Below are 23,048 nucleotides of genomic sequence, written 5' to 3'. Positions count from 1 at the left end.
AAAGAGAAACAAAACAAACCCCAAATGCTTGAAGTGGTAACGACAGTGAGTTTTTTTTTCACAGCTGACAACAATTTGTCCTTTCATAGGTAGAAGGCCCAAAAACAAGGCTGTGCAGGGGACAGTTACTTCCTTTTCAGTGGATAGGCAAGTCACGGACTCTCGCTCTCTGAAAGCTGTGCTGCCCGCACCCCTTGCCTCAGAGCTTGAACCTCCACTCCAATGCAGCATCCCACAGTCACAACCCGGAACTTGTCATCATCTACATTGTGTTTTGGAGCCCACATCTTAAACTCCCTGTCCATTCAGCTCTTCCTCCTCTTCTTGGCAATATTCCCTCCAGCACCTTCAGCACGAGCCCCGGTCTCCAGCTTCCTCATGCTCGCCTCATGCATCTTCTCCCCTCCATCTGTGTTCGGTGAAGCCATTCTCCATCCATCTCTTCTGCCTCTCTCATTTGACTCCACTGCTGTTCCTTGCCCTTAGTTACCCTTTCTTGTCTTAGTCCGATTTCTATTGCTTATAACAGAATACCAGAAGCTGGGTAATATGTAAAGAAAAGAAATGTATTTTTTACACTTACGGAGTCTGAAAAGTCCAAGATTGAAGGGTCATAACTGGTGGGGGACAGGTGACACGGGATGTTACATGGTGAGAGGCTGAGTGTCCTGGCTCAGGTCAGGTCTCTTTTCCTTTTCTTTTTGGAGATGGAGTCTCACTCTGTAGCCAGGCTGGAGTGCAGTGGTGCCATCTCGGCTCACTGCAACCTCCGCTTCCTGGATTCAAGTGATTCGCCTGCCTCAGCCTCCTGAGTAGCTGGGATTATAGGTGCCTGCCACCATGCCTGGCTAACTTTTTTTTCTATTTTAGTAGAGACGAGGTTTCACCATGTTGGCCAGGATGATCGTGATCTCCTGACCTCATCAACTGCCCACCTTAGCCTCCCAAAGTGCTGGGATTACAGGCGTGAGCCACCATGCCCGGCCTTTTCCTCTTCTTGTAAAGCCAGCAGCCCTATTCCAGTGATAACTTATTAACCCATCCACCTATTAATCCATGAATGGATTAATCCACTGATGAGGGCAGAGTCCTCATGACCCAGTTATCTCTTAAAGGCCCTTCCTCTCAACTCTGTCACATTGGGGATCAAATTTCCACATGGGGTTCAGACCGGACAGACACTCAAATCACAGTACTTTCCTTCTCTCACCTCTCCGCCAATCGTGGTGATATACAGCGAGATCAAGGCCCATCATCTCCATAAGAATGGGGATTTTTAAATCTGTTTTGCTCATTGCCATAGTCCCAACACCCAGGAGACATTCGAGGCTCTCAATAAGCATCTGTGGGCTGGCTGGGCGCTGTGGCTCACGCCTGTAATCCCAGCACTTTGGGAGACTGAAGTGGGCAGATCACCTGTGGTTGGGTGTTTGAGACCAGCCTGGCCAATATGGTGAAACCTCGTCTCTACTAAAAATACAAAAATTAGCCAGGTGTGGTGGTACGTGCCTGTAATCCCAGCTATTTGGGAGGCTGAGGCAGGAGAATCCCTCGAACCAGGGAGGCAGAGGTTGCAGTGAGCCTAGATTGCACCACTGCACTCTAGCCTGGCCTGGACTCTGTCTCAAAAAAAAAAAAAAAAAAAGTGTGGAATGAATGCATACCCTTATTACTTCCCTCCCTGGGTTCTCCCCACTCTTCTCTTCTTCCCTCTGCATGGGTGAGCTGCTTCTGGTTCTCATACCCCATTCTGTGTGTCTACAGGAGTCCCCAGGCCAGAGCCCACATCGGGACCATCTGCAGTGTCTAAATAAGTGTGCCCTGAGGTCCAGCCCCAGAGGTTCTCACTCAGATCTGGACCGAGGGCCAGGTGTGGGAGAAGCCAGGTTTACAAGCTCGTGTCCCTGATTCGACTGGGAATTCCTTGAAGACAGGGACTGCGCCTCTGGGATTTCTCACTTCCTGGCTCCCAGCACCCATTCCAGAAATGCTTCCTGGATCGAGGGCATAATGAGTCCAGGGTGGTTTTGGACATGTCTTACACTCTGGGTGTAAGTGTCTGCATCTGTGAAATATGCCGTTAGAACGCTCTGTCTTTTGTTTCCTTTGTGACCCTAGGACTCCATCAGCTCCTACATGTGAAGAATGGAGCATCAGATTTGAAACCTGATTGCAACTTGAAGGCCTCATCTAATCACACAGCTTGTGTGCCTGGGCCCTGAGTGGTATTGGCCTAAAGTGTAATGCAATTCACCCTGCATTTACATTCCTCTTCATCTGATTTGCCGGAGAATCTGGATTTGTTTAGGATCTCAGCTTATTTTCCTCAGGCAGATGCTCTTATTTTCTCAGCAATCCAGCAATGGTTACAGAGCCTGGGTCTGTAGGAGATGAGGGGCCCAGCACTGGAGGGCGGGCTACTTAGGAAGACAGCTCCCCCCATTCCCACTGATTTTTCAAGTCAAGGAGGTTGATGGTTTCACCTAGTCCTGGGGGTTTGTTGAGGCCACTGTGCACTCAGTATCTCCATGCACCACAAAAGTACATCAGTCCTGGCTCCCTTGATAAGAAGACAAAAAATCTTGTCCAGGCATGGTGGCTCATGCCTGTAATCCCAGCAATCTGGGAGGCTGAGGCGGGCGGATCACTTGAGGTCAGGATTTCGAGACCAGCCTGGTCAACATGGGGAAACCCCATCTCTACTAAAAAAATACAAAAAATGGGCCCAGTGGGGTGGCTCAAGCCTGTAATCCCAGCACTTTGGGAGGCCGAGACGGGCGGATCACGAAGTCAGGAGATCGAGACCATCCTGGCTAACCTGGCGAAACCCCGTCTTTACTAAAAAATACAAAAAACTAGCCGGGTGAGGTGGTGGGCGCCTGTAGTCCCAGCTACTCGGGAGGCTGAGGCAGGAGAATGGCGTGAACCCGGGAGGCGGAGCTTGCAGTGAGCTGAGATCCGGCCACTGCAGTCCAGCCTGGGCGACAGAGCGAGACTCTGTCTCAAAAAAAAAAAAAAAAAAATTAGCTGGGCATGGTGGCAGCCTCCTGTAATCCCAATTACGTGGGAGGCAGAGGTGAGAGAATTGCTTGAACCGAGGAGGCAGAGGTTGCAGTGAGCCGATAGCCGATATAGCGCCATTGCACTCTAGCCTGGGTGACAGAGCGACTCTCTCTTAGAAAAACAAAAGAATCTCATCACGGGGTGGAGAGTGGCTGTCTCTTTAATGAAGATCTCCAGGGACAAGGATGAGTGAAAAGAGGTTTTGTGCATTGACGAAAGCCTTTAAAATCCCCAAATCTGTTCAGAACTAGTGAAAGATGGAGAGGCTGGAAACTAGAAATTGGCTTTTGGCACCTCTGAGTCTCTCCAGCTGAGCCCAGCCACCAAACACCCTTATGGTTTCTCCCAGGTCAGCCTTGAGTGATGAAGCCGACAGGGAGGGAGCTGCTGGTGGAGGAGGGAGAGGGACAGGACGGGGAGAAAGAGGAGAGGAAGGAGGGGCTGGGGGACACTGACAAAACCTGGGCTAGGCCTCTCCCAGGGGCTGAGGCTCTGGAAAACAAATTTGGAAACATTATCCCATATCCCACAAGATTGAAAACATTAAGCCCAGAGGCCCAAAGGGACCCATCGAAGAGACAAGGCCAGAGCCAGGGATCTCGATGGCTCAGCCGTTCCGGTGAAATCAAAACAGCATGAGCCAAACAGCTCGTGAAGAGATAAGGGATTAGACCACGCTCCAAACCATGTGAAGATGAGGAGCTTGCTAACATTCTTGAGTTCCCCATAGGAAAGGGGCTTGTTCAACTCAGGAATGAACTGTGAAATGCTGAATTCTACTCTGGGGTCTCTGGTGAAGCATAAAAAGCCAGAAAATTCTTCCACAGCCCATTTGGGGGAAATGGCACATGAACCCACTCTCTACTGCTCCAGGGCTGGCTACACAGCAGACCCCACAGACCTGCAATTGTTTGTGATTACACCCGAGTTGTGAGATTTGAAATCCACGATACAATGAGTTCCTATTAGAAATCAGAAAGTAAACACGAACCACCAGTATTTTTTTTTATCATACTTTTCCCTTTACTGGTAAAGTCTTTTCATCTTGAATTGGATCCCAATTTTTCACTGGGAAGCTGCCATCCAGCCTTGCACGAAAAAAAAAAAAAAGAAAAAATTAAGCAAAAAAAGCTTGAGGCAACTATAAGTAGTGGAGTATAAGTAATACCATCAGAAAGGAAGTTGTGGGTGGATGTAGGGCAGGTTCTGTGCTGTTAGGGATGCATGGGTCAAGGACTGGGTTGGGGGCACTCATACTTTATGCTGAATATTCAAACAATCACTCCCTGGAACACTATGGTTCACCCAAGGTTCCCCAACCAGGGCGTTATGAATATAATCTGAGCTCCCCAGAAGAATGTCTCAGTTTTTTTCCAAATATGTTTTTGGTTGGAAAGTGAATTTTAATGCTAGGCAGAAGGCAAGGCCTTTTAGGGGTCTCTCAGAATCCTGAAATGCTGAAAAGGCACCCACAGAAGTTCATCATCCACCCCCTGCAGCAGCGACTCATATTTACACTTTAACACGAGCAAGTGTGCTCTGCTTTCATGTTCTCAAGTGTCAGAAATGACGCTGTAAGATGTGGCATTATTACCCAGGAGGATTTGGTGGCATGGGGCCTGTCAGAACCAGGGAGGTGGGAAGATTCTGATCAGTGGAGAGCTCAAGAGACAAATTCTGGACCTAGATCCCTCAGGGCTGTGGGGAAGGGACTGGGCACTGGGAAACAGGAGGCCAAGAGCAGGAGCTTCCCTGAAACTCACATTTTCTTAGCCCTTCATCTGGCACTGGAGCCCCCGGGGGTCAGACATCTGTCTGTTCCCTCTAAATTGGTTACGAAATGGCCAGGACATCAACATGATCTACCCCAGGAAGTTCAGATGATGATGCTCCAGCTTCACTGTACGAGATCCCCTCTGGAGTGAAGCACAGAGATCCAGGCTGCTGACTTATGTTTCTTCCTTCCCTCTTGTCTTTCACGAGTGCTGCCCTCATCACAAAGGTGTTGAGGAAGGTTAAGAAGGGGGAGTTCCTGGCCGGGCGCGGTGGCTCATGCCTGTAATCCCAGCTTGGGAGGCCAAGGCAGGCTGATCACTTGGGGTCAGGAGTTTGAGACCAACCTGGTCAACATGGTGAAACCCCGTCTCTATTAAAAGACACAAAAAGTAGCCAGGCGTGGTGGTGGGCACCTGTAATCCCAGCTACTGGGGGGAGGGGCTGAAGAAGGAGAATCTCTTGAACCTGGGAGGTGGAAATTGCAGTGAGTGGAGATTGCACCACTGCACTCCAGCCTAGGTGACAAGAGTGAAACTCCATCTCAAAATAAAATAAAATAAAATAAAAGGCAAGGGGGAGTTCCTACTCTTCCTTTGCCCTCAGACTAACCATCACTCAATGGGGTTCAAAGTTTGTGAGTGTTGTCCTTCTGAGAATACACAATGTTCATCTCTTGGTGTGAGGCTAATTGAACAGAAACACAATGGTTGGTATTACTTAGAAAATTGGGAAATGAACAGAGAAGAAAATGCTGGTAAAAGTGTAAGGTTTGGGACAGAGTAGAAAAAATTAATTGAATTAGTTAGGGTAATTTTAGATGCTGTAAAAATAGAAACTGTTAAATTTTAATGGCTTCACACAATAGAAATTTATTTCTAGCTCTTGAGCAGTTTGATGCAGGTATTTTTGGTCGACCCAAGACTTGCCACAGTGTAGCAATCGGGACACTAGTTTTTTTTTTTTTTGAGAGGGAGTCTTGCTCTGTTGTCCAGGCTGGAGTGCAGTGGCGTGATCTTGGCTCACTGGAACCTCCTCCTCCCGGGTTCAAGCGATTCTCCTGCCTCAGCCTCCTGAGTAGCTGGCACTACAGGCATGTACCACCAAGCCCAGCTAATTTTTTGCGTTTTTAGTAGAGATGGAGCTTCACTGTGTTAGCCCCATGCCAGATGGCTAGTCTCCATCTCCTGACCTTGTGATCTGCCTGCCTTGGCCTCCCAAAGTGCTGGGGTTATAGGCGTGAGCCACCACACCTGGCTGAGATACTTGGTTCTTTTCATCTTGTGGTCTGAGGGCCTTGGAGAAGGAGAGGATATGGAGAAGGCATCCCCAGGTCCCGAATGCCTGGACTGGAAGTGGCATAGACCATTTCCACTCCCATTCCCATTCCAGTTCGTTATTGATGTTTAACATATCACCCCCAACTTGGTGTGTTACAGCAATGACAACATTTGTTTCCCCATGAATTTGCAATTTGGGCAGGGCTTGGTGGGGACTGCTTGCTTCTGTTCCACTTGGTGTCTCCTAGGATTGCTTGAAGGCTGGGGGTGGAGGTATCGGACAACTTACCACCACCTCCCCTTCACCTCAAAGGCTGGTGTCTCCGTGTGCGTCAACTGTGGCCATAGCCAGAACACCCACAGTTGGACTTTCCATGTGGCTGCTGGGCTGCCTCACACCTTGGTGGCTGGGTTCCAAGAGTATCCCAACAGGCCTGGATGGAAGCTGTATCACCTTTTGTGACTTGGCCTGATAAGCCTCACAAGCTTACCCAGATTGAAAGGGAGAGAACATAGAGCCCATGGCTTATTACAGGAGTGCAACATCATATTATAAAACAATATGAAGTGGGAATTACTGGTGTGGTCCACTATAGGGAATCTGCCACAATTCCTTTGGTGAGAACTAGTCATATGAGGCCACCCAGATGCAAGATGAGTTAGACCATGTAGCCATAGCTGGGCAGCCACTTCAGAGTGGCAGTGATGGCAGGAAAGCCTATTTTGGTTGTAGCGCGTGACCTCTGACTCGTGCAATAAGGAGTTTTTTTACTTCATGAATGGATCCATTGTAACGCTCACTGGTCAAATGGAGACATCTGCAAAGACACTTTGTAGGGTATTGGCAAAGATACCAGCACCATGCTGTGAGCTCTTGAGTCTCTGTTTGAAGGGAAAGTGTGACCACATGGTTCCCAGACAGTGTTCTGATGTTCCGACACTCTTTTAACACATCCCAGTGGAAGTGGACCAGGCCAGGCCCACCTTAGGCTCAGCTTCACAGCCGCAGAAATGTAGCAAGGCAGACAGACACTCTGTCATGGGCTCTGTCCTCACCAGCCATTTTCCTGTCACATCCTCTGATCCTCTCATTTATAGAGCTTCTCTGACTTCCTGTGGAAGTAAAGCATTTCAGTGATAAAAGTATAACACTCTAACATTCGTTCATCCATTTAGTTAACAAATTTAATGAGCACTTACTATGTGCCAGGCACAGTGCTGGGCACTAGAGAGACACTGTGAATTCGACCAGAAGGACAGTGTTACCATGCTGCAGGAGCTGTGCCTGGTTCACCCGCAGTTCGGCACGGGGTATGCTGTAATGCATAAAAACAAGGTGGCTAGGCAACAGACAGTCTAGTGACTTCCACAGTATACTGGTGGCTGCAGCAATTAACCTAATTAAACTGCCTAACTGGTAAACTCATGCTCCTTGTGTCAGATGGGAAAATCACCAATGATGAAAGATGAAATGATGGAGACATTCTTCATATACTTATCTGGGGCAATTAATTATAACAGTCTGGAATAGCATTTGTGCCTTGGAATACGCAGGCAGCTGAAGAAATTATGTATGTACTGCTGCAACTAATTTGCATTTAATTGTAATCGGCATTCATTTAGGGTCCTGGCAGCTGAGCTGCACACTGTGTCACCCAGACACTTCAGCAGATCACAAAGTTACCCTATGAGTGTTTCAGGGATGCCAACTGCATTTGTAACATGTGGCATTTTGGCATACAGGAATCGTCTTTCTTCAAAAAAGAGACGAACCATGAAAGAAATGTCACAATTGGGAATGGAGAAAATTGCTGGGTGCTTTTGGAAAATACTTCTCCCCATCTACCCTTGAAAAAAAAATCCCAGACCGTCTTTTATCCTTCCTTTCAGCTGTAGCAGTAGAACGAAAGCATGTTTTTCTAAATTGGCAGGGAATGAGTGGTATTTAAACAAAGGACACATCAAATGTGGGACAACTTCATAGGAAGAGCTTAACAGAAAGAATAAAGAAAACAGAAGCCCAAACCCTTGATGGTTTTGATGCCTGTCAAGGGAGAAGACTTCATTGGCCATTTTGGGGAGATGAATCTTGTTTTTCAGGAAGTTGGAAGCCATCCTACAATTAAGTGTATAAGTTGGGGCCACAGAACTAAAAGACTAAAAAATTATTCATACGCAGGGCTTCTGTGTTCAACTGTATGCTGTCCCTTTTGAAGGACTTATCTTGGATAGTTCTAGGCTTTCCTTGACTTTCATTTCTCAGAGCATTGCTTGGAATTTCTCCATAGACATGAAGGCTTTTTATTTTTATTTTAGTATTTTAGCTCTAAAATAATTTAGAACCACGTCTGAGGACTAGGATAGATATGCAAGCTGAATCTAATATAGGTGTGTGATCATTTGGATGTTTGTCCCCTCCAAACCTCGTGTTGAAATGTGATCCCCAGAGTTGGAGGTGGGGCCTGGTGGGAGGTGTTTTGGTTGTGGGGGCAGATCCCTCACATGGTGCCTTCCCCGGACTAATGAGTGAGTTCTGGCTCTGTTAGTTCACTCGAGAGCTGGTTGTTTAAAAGATTCTGGCATCTCCTCCCCTGTCTCTTACTCCCTTTCTTGCCATGTGACATACCTGCTCCCCCTTCACCTTCTGCCATGAGTAAAAGCTTTTTGAGGCCTCAGCAGAAGCTGAGCAGATGCTGGTGCCATGCTTATACAGCCTGCAGAACCGTGAGCCAAATAAACCTCTTTTCCTTATAAACTGCTCAGTCTCAGGTATTATTTTATAGCAATGCAAAAAGGACCAACACTGTGTGTGTGTTTTCCATATGTGTGTGTTTGTAATAATAAGAGATGTGTCACAATGCAATGAATTATATCATTAATGTCAGTAAGTTTATGTGGATTTTAAGTTGGCTCAGAAGGCATTTCTTGAAGAGTGCTACTCAACTTGTTCAAAAGATATTGCCATTGCCAGAAGATGCTTGTGGCCTAACACTTCCCTTGTTTTATTTGGCCATGGAATCCTTTCTTTACATATCTTTATTAACACCCTTGTAACCGCCATTCCTCAAAACATCCTTTGGGAAATGCTGAACCACAGCAATCACAAAGAAAAAGAATTAAAAGCAGGGACTTGAGCAGATATTGTACACCCATGTTTATAGCTAAATTATTCACAATGTCAAAAGTTAGAAATAACTCAAATGTTCATTGATGAATGAATGAATAAATATAAGATGGTATATATGTACAGTAGAATATTTTTCAGTCTTACAAAGGAATGAAATTCTGATACATGTTGCAACATGGATGGACCTCAAAAACGTGCTTACCTAAATATAGCAGACACAAAAGGATAAATATCATGTGATTCCACTTATATGAGGTACCTAGAGTAGTCAAATTCATAGAGACAGAAAGTAGAACGGTGATTTATAGGCACTGGGGCGATGGAGGAATGGAAAGTTGTTTAATGGGTAGAGTTTCCATATTGGATGTAAAAGTTATCGACTGGCTTGTGAAGTGGTTGTACAACATTGTGAATGTGCTTAATGCCATTAAATCGTGCACTTAAAAATGTTTGAAGCGGCAAAGTTTGTGTGCTGTGTGTTTTTCCATAATTAAAAAAAAAAAGAAAAGAAAAAGGAGTAATTGGAGAACAAGAATGAAGTAATGGAGATTAAAACTAGCATGGTGGCTCACTCCTGTAATCCCAGCACTTTGGGAGGCCAAGACAGGCAGATCACTTGAGATCAGGAGTCTGAAACCAGCCTGGTCAACATGGTGAAACCCTGTCTCTACTAAAATACAAAAAAATTAGCTGGGCATGGTGGTGTGCACCTGTAATCCCAGCTACTTGGGAGGTTGAGGCAAGAGAATCCCTTGAACCCAGGAGGTGGAGGTTGCAGTGAGCCAAGATTGCATTACTCCACTCTAGCCTGGGCAATAGAGTGAGACTCTGTCACAAACAAACAAACAAACACCCCAAAACTAGAATATCTCCTCTTACAGCATTTTATTACAAAGGTTAGAAGAGAAGATAAGGAAATGGATTTTTTTTAAAAAAAGAGAAATGGAAAATAGAAAATGAAAAACTGGAAAATCAGAAGTCGAATGAAGAAGTCCAAGATCTGATGGACAGGAATTCCAGAAACAGGAAATGAGAAAATAGAGTGCACAGAATTATTAAAAGATTAATACAAGAAAACTTCCCAGAGCTGACGGACACAAGTGTCTAGATTGAAATGGCCCATAATGTGCTGAGAACATATCAAAGACTGAAAATACTCCTACATAGAGACATGGCATCATGGAACCTGTGACAATGGAATGACCTTAAAAGATTCCAGAAATCAGCCTTATATATGAAGGATTAGGAATAAGAATGGTACTGGATTTTCCAATAGCAACACCATGAGCCACAAGGCAATGGACCAAAGCCTTCCATATGCAAAGGGAAAATAATTTCCAACCTAAAATTATTATTATTATTATTTTGAGACAGAGTTTCACTCTTGTTGCCCACGCTGGAGAGCAATGGTGTGATCTCGGCTCACCACAACCTCCACCTCTTGGGTTCAAGCGATTCTTCTGCCTCAGCTTCCCGAGTAGCTGGGATTAGAGGCATGCAACACCACGCCTGGCTGATTTTGTATTTTTAGTAGAGACAGGGTTTCTCCATGTTGGTCAGTCTGGTCTCAAACTCGTGACCTCAGGTGATCCGCCCACCTCGGCCTCCCAAAGTGCTAGGATTATAGGTGTGAGCCACTGTGCCTGGCCCCAAACTAAAATTCTATGCTTAGCTGAAAGACTGATAAGGAAATGCTGGTAATCTTGTTGCAGTCAGCACTAAATTCATGTAAGATTATTTGTTCTTTAAGGCTCTGCTCTGCAGGCTAGTCAGTGTAAGGATGTTTGCTATCAAACACTTTTTCAAAGCATTTTTAATTCATCTGTTCTTTCATTCAGTACTTAAGAGAGGTCGTGTAGTTCTTATTTTTGAGCCTGTGTGTTCTAGATCCTGTGACTTCTTGTTTCTTGGTTTAATCTCTCATTTGGTAAGATCATATCCTCCAACAGCTGTAGAGAAATGTAAAATATGAGTACCTATACATCAATAAATGTATTTAGTCTATAATTAAATTTGACAGTAAAATTAAGAAACATAGGATCCCAAAACAGAGGAGTTCAAGAATGACAACCGTACCTGTCTTGTTCTTTATTGGCCAGTTTGCCCCATGTGGGCATCCCAGAGCCTGTAGGCTTTGAGCAAGCGAGATCCTTGAACATCACTGAAGTCTGGGAGGGAAGGCAGAAGCAGACTCTCCAAGGGATCTGGTCATGTGGGGCGAGGGCATGGGATCTATAGTTCTTCATGCTTCAGCTCCCACCAAGGTAGATGCCAGGAAAGAAGCTGAGTCTGCTGGAGAGGAAGCAACAGCCAGGGTACTAGGCTCTGCACTGAGCGCCTGGCTGAGAGCCTCGGGGGTGGAGAGTGGACAGGAGAGAGGGCTTAACAAAAACTGGGGTGGTGCAATCAAGTTTATTTCACTTCCCCCTCCCAAACAAACCCACCCTCTGAGAAGTAACCATGTTCAACAGCTTAGCTCAGAAATATTAACATCTCTGATTGTTGGTCAGGAAGCACAATGCTACTTTTACCTTTTTCATCTGAACAAAGTCAAACAAGACCTCTCTCTTTTCAGGGCAAACAACTTTGACAGATGGGTTTCCTGGGAAACTGTAGGCACCTTGAATATTTTCTTCAGTGCAGTTACCTCTATACCTGACACTCAGTCAATGTTGCTTGAGTGGACCAGTGAATGACTGTCCAGCATCAATACACTCCTGTTGATTTGTTAGATGAGGAGACCATAAGGAAAAAAAAAGTCACATCATGTGGATCAGTTGTTCTCAAACTTGAGCATGCACAAGCATCACGTGGGGAAGATTGTGAAAACTGCAGGCCTTGGTTTCCAGTGTTCAAGTTTCCAATTCCGTTGATCTGGGGTGGAGAGGAGAATTTGCATTTTTTAAAACAACATCTCAGGTGAGTCTGGTGCAGGTGGTGTGGGGACTACATTAAGAGAAACAATGCTGAAAGTGCTAGTCATTTGTGGCATGTTGCCTTAGGGATGTGAATTGTAGAAAAAACCATGTTTTATGTTTACTCCCAGCAAGAGCCACACCTACAGGACACAGCTGCAGATACTGCATTTGTCTTCCTATCCACATGATATTGGAGAGAACTTGCTACTGAAAAAGGAACTTGACCACTATTGCAACAAATGACTTGTCAATCCACAGGGTGAGCTATCCACACAGTGTGGCCTGAGATGTGCCAAAGTCTTATTTTACTCCCAAATATCTCTCATCTTATAGCATTTCACCTCACAGGAACTTACTTTGTGCCAGGCACTGTGTTCAGTTCTGGAGACAACAGGTGTTTCAGAAATGGAAGTCTTGAGTCAGGCAGGATGATGCACACCTCTAGTTCCAGCTACTTGGGAAGCTAAGCCTGGAGGATCACTTGAGCCCAGAAGTTCGAGGCCAGCCTGGGCAACATAATAAGATCCTGTCTCTAAAAATAAAAAATAAGAAAAAGATATAAAGGTTTTAAAAATCTTTTACCACATCTGTACTTTCTTTGGGCAAAAATGCAACCATGTTCCCTGTGAATCCAGCAGCAAGACCAGTGAGCATGAAGTCATCTATGGTGAGTGGATGAAGGGTAGTAGAAGGTGTGAACCAGAAAAAACTGCTTTTCTTAACCGACCTCAGTGAAACTGTGTGGAGAACCCATGTTTTCTAAGATCGTATGCTTTGAGAAACTTTGCTGTTTGGTTCGCTTCGATGGGAACGTGAGGGGCAAAGCCTCATGGGTCACTTTGACATAGAGAAGCAGCCTTGGTTTCCAAACCAGGCGATAAGAAGTTTGAACACAACATTCCACAGTTCTCTTAACTTTGCTGTTTCTAAGGAAACATGACCCTGAGTCCAAGTCTTAGACTTGCTGGTTATTAGACTGTGATGTTCCCAATAGAATCTAAAAAGAAAAACAAAGTTTGTGATGGGACGTGGCCAAGGCCACATAAATTTACAACGTGCCTCCCAGGCTATCCCACAGCTGCAGAAGGATGGGCAACCTTTTCCTTTTGAGCAATTATTGCTTTCCTACCTAATGGCAAACTTCTTTCCCAATGACTCCCTCGGCCCCACTTCACTCTTCTTCCTCCTGAATGATTGCTGCGTACCTAGTTTCTAAACTGCCTGTTCTTCCTGGCAGCATCCAATATAGAGTTGTTCCATCTTCTCTAGCTCCTCTTAAAAATCATTCTGCAAAAGCCCAAAACCCATAACAAGCCCCCCTGCAACCCCGTCTTAATGACATGCCTCACAATTTCTGTGGTGTTCCATCACCCTTGTTGTAGCCAGTTAACAAACCTATTTTTTTTTTTTGGCCACAAGTACGTTCTTAGTAATCCTCACTTGATGGACTTTATCAAAGGGTAGAGTTTGGCAAAGATAGGACTCTTCTCCTTCCAGAGGTGTATGTTTTGCAACCAGATCTCTGAGAAGAATTAATAGTAACAAGCCCCGAGTTGCCGTGTTTGCCAGCCTTTGTGGTGTAACTACTCAATGTTCTGGTCAATTTCAAGCTATCAGCATGATGCCATTTTGAACACAGAGTTGGGAAGAGATGCACTCAATCAGCTTTTGGGGGTCTTTACAAATTGGATCCAGCAAACCACTTACCAACTTTTCTCCCCACCTTACCCACTTTTCTCAAACAAGAACTTTTTCTCATTGAGATTTCCAGATTTGTTTCTTCAGAGAGTAGCTTATGATCTTGTATCCCTCTGAATTTGAGCAAGGAATCTAGCACTAAGCTGACGTATAAGAAGGTTCTGAGGAATTTCATGACAAATAGGAATCACTGACACAGATCCTGCATGTAAAAATTGATGAATGGGAAACAGCCCAGAGATTCAAAGACTAGCAGACGCCCATTCATATAGTTACCGTTGGTTGCCTCTTGGAAGGTGGTTTCAATGGCTAGGACTGAAGCCTCATGGTTTCATCCTAGAGAAGAGATACACACCCTCTTAGGTATCAACATGGGCTCATCTTGCTTTGGCCCAGGCTTAATGAAAGCCTTCAGAAAGACCTGTTTTTTTTTTTTTTTTTTTAATCATACAAAGAAAATTATCTTTGTGGGATATCCGTGAATTAATTATAGATAACAGTCCACGATCTGGCAGCTACAAGTTCAGCCACTTGGCTGAGAAATGAATTCCCTATCTGCTACTTCAAGACCTCATTATGTGCTCATGCTGACAAATTGGTAACGAAAAGACTTAAAAAGTTTCTGAGAGCAAAGCAGCTCCTTTCTTAGCCTGACTGGCCCACAGAGAGGGCCCTTGGGAGCAGAGAACTAAATTCAATGCAAATTTCAAACAAGATTACCAGTGGCTTCTCATCCTCTTGGAAGTTTGAGAATGTGTAAACTGTACAAAGCCAACAGACAAAGATGGAAACACCATAATTGCAGGGGTGGGGAAAAGAAAATGGTTTAAGCTAGGCTAAGAAGGTTGGTATTATTTTTCTAAAGAGGCATAAGTTCCTTCATCAAGAATACAAAGGAAATGGATCTTACTTTCAGTTCAGCACTTTACTCAGTAAACTCGTGTAGTATCTTTCTTGTGCTGGAGAAATCAGAATGAAACTCTCTGTCTACTGAGGGAGATGGGTATAGGAGGCAGTTACTCACTTCTTTGCTGTCACATCCAGTCATTGGCCTTTCTCTGAAATCTGCATTTCCCAGATAGCCTTAGCAACAGGCATTGGTCCCTGTTTAAGGCTGTGGGGACACTGGCTTGAGATTGGAGGATGGGCATTGGGTAGATGGCCGGAGAATCATCCCCACCTCTCTTTGCTTCAGGTGGTATTCCGGTGGTCCTAGTTCTGCTGGACCAGATCCAGCCAGGGAGCCTTGACTGCTGGGCTCTGGTAACAGCTTATGTTTTACCTTTGTTCTTCTAGTCCTGTGACTGTTAGCAGCTTCCTAATGTAACTAAAATCTGAGATGCCCCCTTATCTCTTCTTTGGTTTATTCACTCTCTTAACACCTTTGTAACTGGCTTATTGCATTAAATTCCTCCTGCTGAACTACCCAGAAGGGCTTTATTTTATTGACCATAGCCTGAAAAATACAAAAAACAAATAAATAGTTAAAAATGTAATATGATGCTGCGATAAATAGCGCCTGTACAAGGCCCTCTGGTGACACAGATGGTGGCTCTCTCTCTCTCTTACTTGCGGGGACAAGGAAAGCTCTCCTTGAAAGGAAAATTTGAGCTGTATCTCCAAGAATGAGTAGAAAATCCCAAGGGGGTGGGGAGGAAGTATTCCAGACATTTACCAGAAGTATGGCAATGTGACAAAATATGAAGTTTTAGAGGAATGGCAAATATTCACCAATCATTGAATAATGGGTCAAACACAAAACAAGTAGACTAGTTGGAGCTTAGATATTCAGATTTCAGATTTTATGCCTGCCAGCATCACTCATGCCACAGAAGCCTCAAATTCCCCTGGACTTGGAGAATGGAAGGGATCACCTGAAAATCACCGGAAAACTTAGGCCTCTGTCCTCCTTCTCTACCAATGCAAAGGGCTATTTACCTTATTAGCAATCTCTGGGGAAACTTTGAACAATGTATTTACATATGACACATTATTTAAAGTCTTTAAACTGCAAGACACTCTATTGTTGGAAACCAGATTGTCATCTTCTGGAAGATTCACTTCTTACTTACCTCTCTTCTGCAAGAGTGAAGGGTCAGGAAGACAGTTCCGAAGACACTGATGAACAAACTGCAGCCAGGGCTTGGAAAGGGCCCAGAGAACATCCGTTTAGTCTTTTTCTTTTGGTAGTGACACAAATGGTGTCTAAGACTTAATCATCACCCCTTCCTAAAATACACACATATGGGAAGCAATGGTGGCCTTTCTGCTCTGAGGAGGGTTCACAGCTTTCAGTTTGGAGCTGAAGACACCACCACACACACCATTCTCATTCAAGCAGAATGACTTGCTTGCCTTCAAAGATGATATTTCCATTTCTATGCTTTAGTGCATCTTTCTGTAGTAGCAGAGAATGGTGTATTTGCAAAGATGCTCCTTGTTCATGTGTCACTTAATGCTCTCGCAAGACCCCGTGATGAGCTGGCACAAATGGAAAGAGTTCAGTTACTTGCCCAGGAATCTCCAATAGACGGGAGGGATTGGAGATCATCAAACCAGGGATTGCACCCAGGTCTCTATTTTTGGCAGGGACATTTTCTGCCACTCCATAGCCCTTGTTGGGATAGCCAGTCTTGTTGCAAATTCATACCCTGTAAGAGTTCCAGGGCCAACACTCCATCAAAAACACAAGAGCTGTCAGGTTGGCCCTGTGACATTTCTCTCTCTCTCTCTCTTTCTTTCTCTCTCTTTCTCTCTCTCTCGTCTACTTTTCGGAGACAATGTTCAAGGAGTGATGTTCAACCCAAGACAATGCCTCCAGGACTTTGATTTCTCACCAGCAACCACCTGACCCCACAGAGAAATGCCCTTCTGACCCCTACTGGCTATGATGGAGCATACACCGAGCAGAGAGAATTCTTTCTGAGCTGATTTCAGAATATTCTCCAAAACACTCTCCAACAATGATTGGACAAGAAGGTTAAACACAGAGAACGTTGACTCAGTTCTGATTAAACAGCCTGAAAAGACAGAAACAAATAATCACCCTGTATGTAGCAATAATGGAGTAACAAAGTAAATATGAAGGCAGAGGCTTGCTATCAATATTTAACTAGAGGATTAATATACAGAGAATGCACTTCCAAGAATACCAAGGTGACCAAGGAGGCAGAAATGACTCAATTATGATACATTGTCACAGTCAGGGAAGAAGAAAGGGTTTTCTGCATTGTTTAACTTAGTGTTATAAACACACAACTGAGGCAATCAGGGTGATTAACAGGGAAATGATGATGAGTGATAATGCCAGACTCATTAGCATAAAGTATTTGTTGACAGAAACGGATAGGGAACAAGTTGTAAATTCTGGCAAAGAATTCCTCCCTAAGAGATTCCTGTACATCACAGTCTTGCATATTGAGACTGTTCTAAGGCTTTTTTTTTTTTTGGTCCTTTATTTGCTCGATGAGACCAAATGTCTCAAGAATCACTTCCTTACATCTTGGGGTAAAGTTTCTAACCATAATGTGCCCTAATATTCATTTGTACAAACAAATACATTTCTTAGTCTACTGCTATTTAACCATTTCTTAGAATGGGGGCATTATTAAATTATTGAATATGCAAAATTTTTCCATGGGTAAGTAAATTTGGGGAATTCTGGATTAAAGTGTACTTTAGCATATCAAAATGGCTTTAGCATGGTGAGATACACTGAGATTCTTCAAGAGGGATGTAGTTGTATATGGCATTTTCCATGAACATTAGTCTATTTCATCGTCTCTATTGAAATATCTTAAATAACCAAGATTCCTTAGGAGGCTCTTGAGGAAGGACTTTTCTTTCCTGATTCTTTTCTTCAATCGGTCCAGTCCGTTGCTAGGTTTCCTCTACACCATCTTGCCCACACTTCCTTCATGTATGAAGGGAGATGGTCACCAGCTGGTTTTCTGAAAATCTTCATGCGAGAGGAGGTGACAATGCCCTGTAGTATCATCCAGAGACCCTACCCTTGAGTGTGCTAGGAAGGACCATATACTCCCGAGTCTTCTCTGACAGCAATCATCCCCCCCAATGTCTTTTTCTCTTTCCTATTAGAACAGCATGCAGACACATTGGCACCAAATACATAAAAGTCATTGCTCCTCAACAGGAAATGACACATTTTCAGTCCCACTGGGATTGCATCATATTTTGATACTATTTCCAGAAGAGCTAATGGTATGTGAACCTCTAAGACTACAGGAACTTATATGTTCCCATCTCCATTTCCATGATTTCATATTACAAGATTCCTGCATTTTCCTTCTTGTCCCCTCTGAAATCCTATTCTTCCCTCCACTCTGTGTCTCACTAACAACTCCTCCTGGAGCTGCACAGAAATAGTGGCCATTAGTCTTTGAGACAAGGCTGAGTACAAAAAAGAGTTGAAACAAGTGGCAGTGAATTTCAGGAGTCAGGTTTCTCTGGAAGGAGCCAGGTTTCATTCCTGCCTTGGCCATTATGTGTTTATTTGGGTGAACTTGGTTAGGTGGTTGCCACTTTTGTGTTTTCTCTGTCAAAAAGGGATCATGGCACCCAAGCAGCACAATAAAATGAGCAAAAGCCACAAAAATGTTAGGCCACAAAATAGTGAAAAATGACTGCCACAGACATTCATAATTTTTTAAAATTTTATTTCAAAGTGACTACATTTATTCTTTCTCTGATAGTGAAAGACCTGGTACAGGTCAATTTTTTTATAATAAACTTCAGGGGATGGTATATATTCAAGTGGAAATGAATGGACAGCATGGCTGTGAGTCAGCTTTAGTCAAGTTGTATATATTCAGATTGAAATGGGCAACTGTCTAATTGTACTTAAGGAGAGAGGGGCACCAAGGCACCTTTACCTCTTCCTTGCATCTTGGTAAGTGTTTGCTTGACCTTGGCTTAGGAAGGAGCCTGTCCTGCAGAGGGACAGTAAGGATCAGCTCAAAATGATTCTTCCAATGAAAAGCCACAGAGAAGAGATCAATGAAGAATATCAAAGATCTGTAGTCTTTCTTTGCCTTAAACAAGCCTATGGGTTAGGCTTAGGACAAGACAAAAGAAAAAAAAGGAAGCTGATCCCACTACTGTGTATCTACCCAGAGGAAAAGAGGTCATTAATGCCCATCAATCAATGAGTGGATATAGAAAAATGTGGTAGATACATAGATATAGATATATAAGTAGATATACCATAGAATACTACTCAGTCATAAAGAGGAATGAAATGATGGCCTTCACAACAACCTGGATGGGACTGGAGACTATTATTCTAAGTGAAGTAACCCAGAATGGAAAACCAAGCACAGTATGTTCTCACTCGTAAGTGGGAGCTAAGCTATGAGGACGCAAAGGCATAAGAATGATACAGTGGACTTTGGGGACTTGAGGGAGAGGGTGGGAAGGGGGTGAGGGATAAAAGACTACATATTGGGTACAGTGTACACTGCTCAGGTGACAGGTGCACCAAAATGAAAAATCACCACTAAAGAACTTACTCATGTAACCAAACACCAGTTCCCCCAAAACCAACGGAAATTAAAGAAGCAAACAAACAAACAAATAAATACATAAAAATACTCGTTAAAAAAAGGTGAATTGCTGGGTACCAAAAAATGGGAGGAGTTTTTAGTTTGGGGCCTGGAAGGTCAGAAAAGAAGAGAGTAAGAATCCCTGGTATAGCTGGTTAGGGGAGACAGAGAGCATGAACCTAGGGTCATACTGTCAATTCTTCAATCCTGCGTCTGCCACATGCAGACTGGGCAATCTCCTTCATACTCCTTAACCTCCTTGTGCCTCCGTTTCATACTTTGCAAGTGGTGATAATGACGATTATCTCTAGCCTGTGGGCTTGTCGTAAGGATGAAATAATACATGCATGTGAAGTGCTTAAAATAGTACCAGGCACATGGCAAGGTCTTAAATAGCAATTATATTATCAATACTAAATAAATATCAGCTATTTTAGGGCTAGATATAATATTATCAATACTAAATAAATATCCTGCCTGCTCTCAGACTCCAGGGGTTGGAGTGGGAAAGAGTGAAGGGTGGAAAATGCAAGAAAGAAGAGAAAATGTTCTAAGTGCCTTAGCAGAGTAGCATGAAGTGTCTTGTGGTTCCAGGACTTTCTTGAGAAGCCCATGAGGATGTCTCCCATGTTGGAAATAGTGGCATAAGGTGTAGGGGATGGATCATGCAGTTCTGCTTTCAGTTATTTGATAATGATGTGGCTTTTAATAACTCCTCTGTCAACTCCCTACTGCCCTATTCCACAACACATGCATTTTTACTTATGGACTTTAAGTAAAACTCCGCTATAAAAAATGACCTGTGTGCATGGCTACTTGGAGGGATTAAATAAAAGGTGCTGTGTTCTCTATCTGGGCGGTGTTGCCTGTTTAGTTATGATGGGGTAAGAAGAGATCAGGTACTGGACATGAGGCTCCAGAGACATGGAGAATTCAGAGAGGCATCCTAAAGAAACTCAGGAGAGACTTGGGCGTGGAGGACGCTGAGAATTTCACTGTACGTGGGATGGGGGCTCTTGGAACTTCTAATGAGAGCCTCAAGGAGGGGAGATTCTTTAAAAGTGGGGATTTGGTTGACACAGGTTCTAGCTTCTTCCTGGGAACTGTGTTCCTAGTTCTTAGCCCAGCTGTGAGACTAGGTCCTCTCATTGGCGGTTGCCATACTTCACGGACATTCTTGCCTCTTAGTCAACTTGCTCCTTCAAATCCTGCCTACTCTCGGTCCCCAGTCTCATGGCCCATCTGCTACCAGTACTACACCTGTCTGTCAATTCCACCCGGAAATGCCTCCGTGCTTGTCCTGTTTCTCCACATCAACCTCCACTGGAGCTCGAGACCCACATTCCCCACATTCTCGCTGCCTGCCCGCTCTCACAGCTCGGCTGGAGACAGATGCAAAAAGTTACTCAAATCAGCATATCATTAATATCTTAATCAGTACAGCATGGCATAAGAAAAGGGGCTTTTTTTTTTTTTTTTTTTTTTGAGCTGGAGTCTCGCTCTGTTGCACAGGCTGGAGGGCAGTGGTGCAATCTCAACTTACTGCAGCCTCCACCTCCTGGATTCAAGAGATTCTCCTGCTTCAGCCTCCTGAGTACCTGCGATTATAGGCACTCACCACCACGCTCAGTTAATTTTTGAATTTTCAGTAGAGATGGGGTTTCACCATGTTGGCCAGGCTGGTCTCAAACTCCTGACCTCAAGTGATCCGTCTGCCTCGGCCTCCCAAAGTGCTGGGATTACAGGTGTGAGCCACTACACCCGGCCTCAAGAACACGGCCTTTTAAAGAGAGTAACAGGGGCCCAAGTTTAAGTTGAGGGGTCAGTCAGTGAAGACCTCTAAGAGGAAAGGATATTTAAATTGCAACCTGAATAATTAATAGGGAAAAACTGGGTGAATGGGGCACGGGAGAGCTAACTAAGAAAGGAAAGCATAGGCATTGTTTTTGACTCTTTTAAGGTATTGAAAGATCAGTGTATCTGGACCTCAGCAAGCACGGTGTCAAATGGCCTGAGGTGAAATGAAACAGATACGGAGCCCTGTCATTATTTATTAACATAGGTCTACTGTAGTATCTATAAGGCCTCAGATCGCACAGAACTTATAGACCACAGGTTTCAGTTACCTATGGCTGTGTAACAAACTACCTCCAAACTTAGTGGATTAACACAAGAATGATGTATTATTTCTAGCAATTGAATAGGTTGACTGCACCCACGGGCTAGTTCTGCTCCATGTAAGGTAGCTGACATCATTCATGTGGCTTCATTTATCTGAGATCTGCCTTGGGGCTATAAGGTTCAAACTGGTCTCTTGTCTTCTAGGGTCCCTGGCTGCATGATCTCTCACTGTCCATTCATCTTGCTGGAGCTTCTTTTTTTTTTTTTTTTTTTTTTTTTTTTGGGACAGAATCTCACTCTGTCGCCCAGGCTTGAGGGCAGTGGTGCGATCTCGGCTCACTGCAACTTCCGCCACCCAGATTCAAGTGATTCTCCTGCCTCAGCCTCCTGAGTGGCTGGGATGACAGGGGTGTGCCATCACACTTGACACATTTTTGTAGTTTTAGTGGAGATGGGGTTTCACTATGTTGGCCAGGCTGATCTTGAACTCCTGAGCTCAAGTGATCCACCTGCATTGGCCTCCCAAAGTGCTGGGATTACAGGTGTGAACCACCACGCCTGGCCTTGCTGGAGCTTCTTTACAGCATGGTGACTGCCATCCTAAGGACAGTGCCCATGTGTAAAGTGCTTATTAAGCAGCCACTTGGTGTCAGTTGGACAAGCCCAGAGTCAAGGTGGGAAGAGAACACACAAGGGCACAGAGACCAGGAAGTATGGCTCACTGGGGACCACTAGACCTGGGTAGAGTGACCAGGTTTCATTCAAAAAGCAATGGGAAATCTGCATATTTTAAAGCAGAGGGATGATGATACAATTCACATTTTGAAAAGTAAAAAGTGAAATGAGAGAATATTTTATTGCTATACCACATTCAGTATGCCTAAAATTGCCCTTGTTTTCTTTCCCCCCAAATTAGCTTTTCTCTTTAAAAAATTTTTTTAAAGACAGGGTCTCACTACGTTGGCCAGGTTAACCTCGAACTCCTGGCCTCAAGTGATCCTCCCACCTCAGCCTTCTGAGTGGCTGGAATTACAGAAGTGAGCCACTGCACCCAGCTAGCTACTGCTTTTGTTGTTCTTTTTAGAATGGCTGATGCTGCCATACTTCTGGTCAACCAAACTGAGAAACAAGCATCATCTTGAAGTCTTCTTGCCTCCATTGCCTTCTAATGTCTTCATGTTTCACCTCCATGTGTGCTCCCTGGAGCTCAGAATAACAGCCTCAAGTGATTGTAACACAGCCTGACAAATTGGCTGTTATGCGTTAGGAGGTGGACTTTACCTTGTGATTTTGTAACAAGAATACTTTGCACTTGCAGATTCCCCTGCATCTACTCTTTTGTTTCTCATGGTCACCAATCAGAGTTTCCAAACTTTTTCTTAATAGACGTCCTTGTCTTTTTCTCCTAACTCTACATGCACCCCTATCAAACTACTACCAATGTAATCTTTCTAATCAATCCAAGTAATTCCTCTGCCAACATCTCCACTGTATCTCCATTGGAACA

The 23,048-nt window shown here is 44.2% G+C and overlaps 1 long non-coding RNA gene across 3 annotated transcripts; it reads right to left on the bottom strand.

Annotated features, from left to right (window-relative positions):
• Positions 1–10,824: 10,824 nt before the first annotated feature.
• LOC111546675 lies at positions 10,825–16,646 on the bottom strand. 3 transcript variants are annotated; one of them, XR_002732869.3, is made up of 5 exons: positions 15,932–16,646; positions 12,518–12,693; positions 11,775–12,117; positions 11,320–11,532; positions 10,826–11,192 (listed from the first exon to the last, which is right to left on the bottom strand). It is a non-coding gene; the product is annotated as an uncharacterized LOC111546675 (long non-coding RNA). The 3 variants fall into 3 exon arrangements; XR_002732867.1 differs by having other exon boundaries at positions 10,825–11,192; positions 11,320–12,117; XR_002732868.1 differs by lacking the exon at positions 15,932–16,646 and adding an exon at positions 14,884–15,149 and having other exon boundaries at positions 10,825–11,192; positions 11,320–12,117.
• Between the last annotated feature and the right edge of the window lie 6,402 nt (positions 16,647–23,048).

The sequence above is a fragment of the Piliocolobus tephrosceles genome, chromosome 9 (assembly GCF_002776525.5).
Source record: "Piliocolobus tephrosceles isolate RC106 chromosome 9, ASM277652v3, whole genome shotgun sequence".
Classification (NCBI taxonomy): domain Eukaryota; kingdom Metazoa; phylum Chordata; class Mammalia; order Primates; family Cercopithecidae; genus Piliocolobus; species Piliocolobus tephrosceles.
Note: the sequence above shows the minus strand (reverse complement) of the source record. Positions and strands in the feature narration are given on the sequence as shown.